Source organism: Mirounga leonina, unplaced genomic scaffold, assembly GCF_011800145.1.
Source record: "Mirounga leonina isolate KUSES-001 unplaced genomic scaffold, KU_Mleo_1.0 Mir_129, whole genome shotgun sequence".
Lineage (NCBI taxonomy): Eukaryota > Metazoa > Chordata > Mammalia > Carnivora > Phocidae > Mirounga > Mirounga leonina.
The window spans coordinates 26,168,429-26,178,989 of NW_023270323.1; positions in this window are offsets into that span (position 1 = coordinate 26,168,429).

The following is a 10,561-nucleotide window of genomic DNA, read 5'->3' on the forward strand; positions in this document are numbered from 1 at the left end:
AATATATATTAAATAAGGTGTCTTTAAGCAGAAAAACACATGAAACAAGGTTATGTGTTTATCAACTGATGAAAACGTGAGAAGCTTGCAGGACCATAACTCTGTATTTCCCCTGGGAGCAATGAGTAAGTATTTGCTAACATGTTCTTTCTGAGAACATAACTACTGTGAATAATAAGAATCAACTAAACATGTAAAGCCTTACCCAGTGTCAAGAACATAGTGCTTAATAAATATTAGCTATTATGATTTCGATTTTTATTAGCATCCCTTTGAACAAAAAGAATTCATTTTTGAAACCTAAGGATAAGATAAAAATGTCAAAATCAATTTGAAGTTTTAAGCAGTCTCACCAGTCATCTAAACTAGAAGGATCCCTTCTGACATATACCTATGAGATAAAGAATTTCACAGCACAAAACAGCACAGATCATTGTAGCCTGATAATACAATTCATGGAAATAAGCCTCCCTCAGGAATTATTCATTCTGGTGCATTAAAACTCATTCAGTACTGCATAAATTAGATAATTTTATTTCAATCATTTAAATTGCCTAGTATCAGTAGCTAGACTTGAGCACAAATACAGTAAGTAAGATACTGGGGAGGAAATATCCTGTTTAATATTAACCTACAAAACAAACCACAAATGAGAAATATAAATGAAAGTTTTCAATAACTTTATGCCATGGACTCCAATTAGTTTATATATAGACTGATTAGATGTCTTATCCATTAAATCACACTCTCAAGGAGTAAAATCCACCCAAAATAAATAGTTTATAGGCAAAATTTGTCACATTCATTATAAATTATAGCTTTAGTTCCTCAAAATATCTGGGCCAGGATCAGAAACAGAATCAATTTTATATTCAAGATTTAATCATTTTGTATAAAAATAATGTTAATACACATCATTGTAATTTCATTAGAACTCTTAGTAAAAATAGGAGGAAACAAAGTACAGAAAGTTGTGAAAAGTTATTTCCTTAATATGAAATGAAATTAATATATCATGCCAGATATTAGCAGAGCATGAGGCAGAAAGGAAAAGGATATAAAACCTTAATAAAAGGAAAATTATTTTCATAAATCTGTCTCATTGAATCAATTAAAATAATATCACCAGGAAAAAAAGATTAATAGATAAATCTTAGCTGAAGCTTAAATTTAGGGAGCCTGTTGGTATTGGGAATTTGAAACACCAGAAAATGTTGTGGTTAATAATTTGAGGGTTCTTATGTGCATATAGATGATTTAACAAGAGCACTTTCCTTCTTTTAACAAAGCAATTAAATGTAATCTCATAATTAAGTTTTATTATCATATGTAGCTTTCACAATCAGGAAAGCCTACATATCAAAAGAGCGTTCATGAAAAACTGCCAAGAAGAAATAAGGGTCAATTCAATAACAACTATATTGGACACAGAGTGACATACAAATTCAAGAAGCCTAGTTACAGATTCTTTCACTTTATTCAAGGATTTCTGTTAGGAGTTCAGATTTTTTAAATATATAAGTCAACAGCCAACTCCTCAAAAAAATACAAAAAATAAAAATAAAAAATTGATCAAGCAAAGCTAGGTTTATTTGATATAACAAGAAGGGAGAACAGCATTTTGATAGGATTTTACTACGATTTGAGAAGGAAGTCAAGGGAAGATCATTCTAAGGTGTTGGCTCCTGGGTTGATGATCTCAAGGAAAACATTGTAAAGCATGAAAATTGTTGGGACTGGGCAAAGTTTATGACATAACTTTGGATTTCTGGACATAGCTAGGTGAGATCTTGAAATTTAGTCTTAGTGAGAAAGCTGTGTTTTAGTAAGTCAACTATGTTAGTTGGTCACAGTTTTTGTTTAACCAACCCTTACGTACACTCTTGGGGAATAATGTCCTTGATCTGCTTTAGAGATATGACTATAAGTCTAACATCTCCTCCCCAGTGGTCTATCAACATATACTCCCCAGCCACTAGAACTATAAAAGTAGGTCTTGTAGGAAGTGGGGTTACAGAGATCTATTTGTAGACACCCAAGACATACTTCTGTCCATAAGTATCCTTAATAAACCATTTATTGTCCATCTGGGTTTGTCAGCCTTTTTTTCTGTTTTATGGCTCCTCTGGCCTTTGGAGGTCATTTTGCAAATACCTCCCTCTCATGGAACACATGATACATTCAAGTACTGAAAGGAAAAAACCTACAATCAAGAATACTCTACCTGGGAAGGATATCATTCAGAATGGAAAGAGAGATAAAAAGTTTCCCAGAATAAAAAAACTAGGAATAAACTTAACCAAGGAGCTGAAAGACCTACTAAAAACTATGAAACATTGATGAAAGAAATTAAAAATGACACAACCAAATGGAATAATACTCTATGCTCACATACTGGAAGAAGTAATATTGTTAAAATGTCCATATTACTCAAAACAATCTACAGAGTCAATGCAATCTCTATCAAAACACCAATAGCATTTTTCACAGAACCAAAAGAAATAATACTAAAATTTGTATGGAACCACAAAATTTGTATGGAACCAAATAAGCAAAGCAATCTTGTCAAAGAACAAAGCTGGAAGAAGAAGGAGGAGAAAAAGACGACGACAACAAATAGGTGGCCTACAGACACATGGAAGGATGCTCAACATCACTAATCATCAGGGAAATGCAAATCAAAACCACATTGAGATATCACCTGTTAGAATGGCTAGAATCAAAAGGACAAGAAATAACAAAGGTTGGCAAAGACGGGAGAAAAAGGAACACTGTGCACTGTTGGTGGTGCAGCCACTATAGAAAACAGTATGGAGGTTCCTCAAAAAAGTAAAAATAGAAACAAACTGGGCGAGGGGGGTGGGTGATGGACACTAGGGAGGGTATGTGTTGTGGTGAGCGCTGTGTATTGTGTAAGACTGATGAATCACAGACCTGTACCCCTGAAATAAATAATATATTATATGTTAATAAAGGAGGTCACATGAAAAAAAACCCCACCTATTTTGTATGTTATATGTATTATATACTGTATTATTACAATAAAGCTAGAGAAAAAGAATAAAAGATACCATATGATCTAGTAATTCCACTACTGGGCATTTACCCAAAGAAAACAAAAACACGGAGGGGCGGAGCAAGATGGCGGAGGAGTAGGAGACCTGGATTTCGGCTCCTCTCAGGAATTCAGCTGGATAGGGATCAAACCATTCTGAACACCTACAAACCCAACAGGAGATCGAAGAAAGGAATAGCAACAACTCTCTGAACAGAAAAGCGACCATTTACTGGAAGGTAGGACCTGCGGAGAAGTGAATCCGAGCCCATATTTGGGAGGATAGACGGCGGGGGAGGGGCCTCCGTCGGCTGCTTCTGGCAAGTGATAGAGCCGCGGAGCACAAAATTAGAACTTTTAAAAGTCTGCCCCGCTGAGGGACGTCACTCTGGTGGCTAAGCAGGGGGTGGAACCCTCGGGACAGTGTGGTCTCAGGACCCTCGGGGTCACAGAAAGACTGGGAGTGCCTGAGTGTGGCAGAGCTCCCAGGTATCGGAGCAGGGAAGCCGGCTGCAGAGGCGGAGCCCAGGCGCGGGCTCTCAGCTCGGGGTTGCCATAAACCGTGATCCGCGGCACAGTCGGGCCCCTGCTCCTCCAGCAGGGACCCAACAAGCGGCAGATCCGGGGAGACTCACCTTCCTCCCCCGGGAGGAGCCGCGCAGGAGTGCACTGCAGGGATCTGCTGGGTTTGGAGACTCCACATGGGGTCGGGTGCCAGAGATAGAAACGTGCGGTCACAGGCCGGGCGAGCACGGGGTGGGGCCAGAGACCGGGGAGACGGGAGTGACTGACGGCTTTTCTCTGGGGGCTCACTGAGGAGCGGGGCCCCGAGTTCTCGGCTCCTCCAGGGCGGAGATTGGGAGGCCGCCATTTTCACTCTCCGCCTCCAAAGCTGTACGGAAAGCTCGCAGGGAACAAAAGCCCCGGAGAGCAAACCCGAGCAGATTACTTAGCCGGGAGGGGGCAAGGGCGGGGCAATTCTGCCTCCGGCAGAGACATTTGGAAACCACGGCAACAGGCCCCGCCCCAGAAGATCAGCGAGAACAGCCAGCCAAGACCAAGTTTACCGATCAATGAGAATGGCAGGACTCCAGCGCTAGGGGACTACTGCACATAGAATTCACGGCTTTTTTACCATGATTCTTTAGTCTTTTAAAGTTATTTTTTTTTAACTGTCTTTTTGTCTTTTATTTCTTTTTGAATTTTTCTTTTTCCCTTTTTCAACCAACATCTTATCAATCCCTTTTTTTAAAAAAAACATTTTTATTTTTCATTTTTAGAGTCATATTCTATCCCTTCATAGTAGCTACCCATATTTTTGGCTTATATATATAAGTTGTTCTCTCTTTAAAATTTTGAGGTAGTTTCTTCTAACAGATTAAAATATACCCTAAATCTCTAGTATATGGTGTCTTCTATTCCCCTGCCTGATCACATCCTCTCCCTTTTTTTTTCTTCTTTTTCTTTTTTCTTTTTTTAAATCCTCTTCTTTCTTTTTTCAAACAACTTCTTATCCATTCCTTTTATAAAATTTTTTATAATTTCCATTTTTACAGTCATATTCCATCCCTTCATCATATCAACCCTTATTTTTGTACATATAAAAGTTTTTCTTTCTTTAAAATTTTGGGAGGCACTTTCTTCTAAAAGACCAAAATACACCCCAAATCTAGTGTGTGGCACTGATCTATATACCAGCCTGATCATATTTGATCACATTCTGGTTTTTTGTTGTTGTTGTGGTTGTTGTTTTGTTTTGTTTGTTTTTGTTTTTATCTTTTTCTTTTTCTTTTTTTTCTTTTTCTTTTTTCTCTCTTTCCCTTTCTTATCCCACTGCTTCAGGTCTTTTCTGATTTGTTTAGAGTATATTTTCTGGGGACGTGGTTACTCTGCTAGCATTTTGTTTTCTCATTAATCTATTCTCCTCTGCACAAAATGACAAGACGGAAAAAATCACCTCAACAAAAAGAACAAGAGGTAGTACTGACTGCCAGGGACCTACTCAATACAGACAGTAGTACAATGTCAAATCTAGAGTTCAGAATCATCACTTTAAAGATACTAGCTGGGCTTGAAAAAAATATGGAAGTTATTAGAGAAACCCTTTCTGGAGAAGTAAAAGAGCTAAAATCCAACCAAGTAGAAATCAAAAAGGCTATTAATGAGGTGCAATCAAAAATGGGGGTGCTAAGTGCTAGAATAAATGAGGCAGAAGAGAGAATCAGTAATATAGAAGATGAAATGATGGAAAATAAAGAAGGTGAGAAAAAGAGAGAAACAACTACTGGATCACGAGGGCAGAATTCGAGAGATAAGCGATACCATAAGATAAAACAACATTAGAATAATTGGGATCCCAGAAGAAGAAGAAAGAGAGAGAGGGGCAGAAGGTATAATGGAGCAAATTATAGCAGAGAACTTCCCTAATTTGGGGAAAGAAACAGGCATGAAAATCCAGGAAGCACAGAGAACCCCTCTCAAAATCAATAAAAATAGGTCAACACCCCGACATCTAATAGTAAAACTTACGAGTCTCAGAGACAAAGAGAAAATCCTGAAAGCAGCTCGGGAGAAGAGATATGTAACCTACAAGGGTAGAAACATTAGATTGGCAACAGACCTATCCACAGAGACCTGGCAGTCCAGAAAGGACTGGCAGGATATATTCAGAGCACTAAATGAGAAAAATATGCAGCCAAGAATACTATATCCAGCTAGGCTGTCATTGAAAATTGAAGGAGAGATAAAAAGCTTCCAGGACAAACAAAAACTAAAGGAATTTGCAAACACAAAACCAGCCCTACAGGAAATCTTGAAAGGGGTCCTCTAAGCAAAGAGAGACCCTAAAAGCAACATAGACCAGAAAGGAACACAGACAATATACGGTAACAGTCACCTTACAGGCAATACAATGGCACTAAATTCCTATCTTTCAATAGTTACCCTGAATGTAAATGGGCTCAATGCCCCAATCAAAAGACACAGGCTATCAGACTGGATTAAAAAACAAGACCCATCGATATGCTGTCTGCAAGAGACTCATTTTAGAACCAAAGACACCCCCAGATTGAAAGTGAGGGGGTGGAAAACCATTTACCATGCTAATGGACACCAAAAGAAAGCTGGGGTGGCAATCCTTATATCACACAAATTAGATTTTAAACCAAAGACTGTAATAAGAGATGAGGAAGGACACTATATCATACTTAAAGGATCTATCCAACAAGAAGATCTAACAATTGTAAATATCTATGCCCCTAACATGGGAGCAGCCAATTATATAAGGCAATTAATAACAAAAGCAAAGAAACACATCGACAACAATACAATAATAGTGGGGGACTTTAACATCCCCCTCACTGAAATGGACAGATCGTCTAAGCAAAAGATCAACAAGGAAATAAAGACTTTAAATGACACACTGGACCAAATGGACTTCACAGACATATTCAGAACATTCCACCCCAAAGCAACGAAATACACATTCTTCTCTACTGCCCATGGAACATTCTCCAGAATAGATCACATCCTAGGTCATAAATCAGGTCTCAACCAGTACCAAAAGATTGGGATTATTCCCTGCCTATTTTCAGACCACAATGCTTTGAAACTAGAACTCAATCACAAGAGGAAAGTCAGAAGAACTCAAATACATGGAGGCTAAAGAGCATCCTACTGAAGAATGAATGGGTCAACCAGGAAATTAAAGAAGAATTAAAAAAAATACATGGAAACCAATGAAAATGAAAACACAACTGTTCAAAATCTTTGGGATGCAGCAAAGGCAGTCCTAAGAGGAAAGTATATAGCAATACAAGCCTTTCTCAAGAAACAAAAAGGTCTCAAGTACACAACCTAACTCTACACCTAAAGGAGCTGGAGAAAGAACAGCAAATAAAGCCTAAGCCCAGCAGGAGAAGAGAAATAATAAAGATCAGAGCAGAAATCAATGAAATAGAAACCAAAAGAACAGTAGAACAGATCAACGAAACTAGGAGCTGGTTCTTTGAAAGAATTAACAAGATTGATAAACCCCTGGCCAGACTTATCAAAAAGAGAAGAGAAATGACCCAAATCAACAAAATCATGAATGAAAGAGGAGAGATCACCACCAACACCAAAGAAATACAAACAATTATAAGAACATATTATGAGCAACTCTATGCCAGCAAATTAGATAACCTGGAAGAGACGGATGCATTCCTAGAGATGTATCAACTACCAAAACTGAACCAGGATGAAATAGAAAACCTGAACAGACCTATAACCACTAAGGAAATTGAAGCAGTCATCCAAAATCTCCCAAAAAACAAAAGCCCAGGGCCAGATGGCTTCCCAGGGGAATTCTACCAAACATTTCAAGAAGAATTAATACCTATTCTTCTGAAACTGTTCCAAAAAATAGAAACGGAAGAAAAACTTCCAAACTCATTTTATGAGGCCAGCATTACCTTGATCCCAAAACCAGACAAAGACCCCATCAAAAAGGAGAATTACAGACCAATATCCCTGATGAACATGGATGCAAAAATTCTCACCAAAATACTAGCCAGTAGGATCCAACAGTACATTAAAAGGATTGTTCACCATGACCAAGTGGGATTTATCCCTGGGCTGCAAGGTTGGTTCAACATCCGCAAATCAATCAATGTGATACAATACATTAACGAAAGAAAGAACAAGAATCATATGATCCTCTCAATAGATGCAGAAAAAGCTTTTGACAAAGTACAGCATCCTTTCTTGATCAAAACTCTTCAGAGTATAGGCATAGAGGGTCCATACCTCAATATCATAAAAGCCATCTATGAAAAACCTACAGCGAATATCATTCTCAATGGGGAAAAACTGAGAGCTTTCCCCCTAAGGTCAGGAACGCGGCAGGGATGTCCACTATCACCACTGCTATTCAACATAGTATTGGAAGTCCTAGCCACAGCAATCAGACAACAAAAAGAAATCAAAGCATCCAAATTGGCAAAGAAGAAGTCAAACTCTCACTCTTTGCAGATGATATGATACTTTATGTGGAAAACCCAAAAGACTCCACCCCAAAACTGCTAGAACTCATACAGGAATTCAATCAAGTGGCAGGATGTAAAATCAATGCACAGAAGTCAGTGGCATTCCTATACACCAACAACAAGACAGAAGAAAGAGAAATTAAGGAGTCGATCCCATTTACAATTGCGCCCAAAACCATAAGATACCTAGGAATAAATCTAACCAAAGAGACAAAGGATCTGTACTCAGAAAACTATAAAATACTCATGAAAGAAATTGAGGAAGACACAAAGAAATGGAAAAACGTTCCATGCTCATGGATTGGAAGAACAAATATTGTGAAGATGTCAATGCTACCTAGAGCAATCTACACATTCAATGCAATCCCCATCAAAATATCATCCACTTTTTTCAAAGAAATGGAACAAATAATCCTAAAATTTGTATGGAATCAGAAAAGACCCCGCATAGCCAGAGGAATGTTGAAAAAGAAAAGCAAAGCCGGCGGCATCACAATTCCGGACTTCAAGCTCTATTACAAAGCTGTCATCATCAAGACAGCATGGTACTGGCACAAAAACAGACACATAGATCAATGGAACAGAATAGAGAGCCCAGAAATGGACCCTCAATTCTATGGTCAACTAATCTTCGACAAAGCAGGAAAGAATGTCCAATGGAACAAAGACAGTCTCTTCAACAAATGGTGTTGGGAAAATTGGACAGCCACATGCAGAAGAATGAAACTTGACCATTTCCTTACACCACACACAAAAATAGACTCAAAATGGTTGAAAGACCTCAATGTGAGGCAGGAGTCCATCAAAATCCTAAAGGAGAACACAGGCAGCAACTTCTTTGACCTCAGCCGAAGCAACTTCTTCCTAGAAACATCGCCAAAGGCAAGGGAAACAAGGGCAAAAATGAACTATTGGGACTTCATCAAGATAAAAAGCTTTTGCAAAGCAAAGGAAACAGTCAACAAAACCAAAAGACAACCGACAGAATGGGAGAAGATATTTGCAAATGACCTATCAGATAAAAGGCTAGTATCCAAAATCTGTAAAGAACTCATCAAACTCAACACCCAAAGAACAAAGAATCCAATCAAGAAATGGGCAGAAGACATGAACAGACATTTTCCCAAAGAAGACATCCAAATGGCCAACAGACACATGAAAAAGTGCTCAATATCGCTCGGCATCAGGGAAATCCAAATCCAAACCTCAATGAGATACCACCTTACACCAGTCAGAACGGCTAAAATTAACAGGTCAGGAAACGACAGATGTTGGCGGGGATGCGGAGAAAGGGGAACCCTCCTACACTGTTGGTGGGAATGCAAGCTGGTGCAGCCACTCTGGAAAACTGTATGGAGGTTCCTCAAAAAGTTGAAAATAGAGCTACCATATGATCCAGCAATTGCACTACTGGGTATTTACCCCAAAGATACAAAAGTAGGGATCCGAAGGGGTACGTGTACCCCGATGTTTATAGCAGCAATGTCCACAATAGCCAAACTGTGGAAAGAGCCAAGATGTCCATCGACAGATGAATGGATAAAGAAGAGGTGGTATATATATACAATGGAATATTATGCAGCCATCAAAAGGAATGAGATCTTGCCATTTGCAACGACGTGGATGGAACTGGAGGGTATTATGTTGAGTGAAATAAGTCAAACAGAGAAAGACATGTATCATATGATCTCACTGATATGAGGAATTCTTAATCGCAGGAAACAAACTGAGTGTTGTTGGAGTGGGGTGGGAGGGATGGGGTGACTGGGTGATAGACACTGGGGAGGGTATGTGCTCTGGTAAGCGCTGTGAATTGTGCAAGACTGTTGAATCTCAGACCTGTACCTCTGAAACAAATAAATCAATATATGTTAAGAAAAAAAAAAAGAAGAAGAAGGTAGCTGGAGGGGAAGAATGAAGCGGGGGAAATCGGAGGGGTAGACGAACCATGAGAGACGATGGACTCTGAAAAACAAACAGGGTTCTAGAGGGGAGGGGGGTGGGAGGATGGGTTAGCCTGGTGGTGGGTATTGAGGAGGGCACATTCTGCATGGAGCACTGGGTGTTATGTACAAACAATAAATCATGGAACACTTCATCTAAAACTAATGATGTAATGTATGGGGATTAACATAAGAATAAAAAAAAAAGAAAACAAAAACACTAATTCAAAAAGATATATACACCCTATGTTTACTGCAGCATTATTTGCAATAGCCAGCATATGGAAGCAACCCAAATGTCCATCAATAAATGAATGGATAAAGAAGATGTAGTATATGTAGATAATGCTATATTAATCCACCATAAAAAAATGTTAACTTGCCATTTGTGATAACATGGACAGACTGAGAGAGTATTATGCTAAATGAAGTAAGTCAGAGGGAGAAAGACAAATACCATATGATTTCACTTATATGTGGAATCTAAAAAACAAAACAAATAAACAAAAGCAGAAAGACTCATAAATACAGAGAATTGA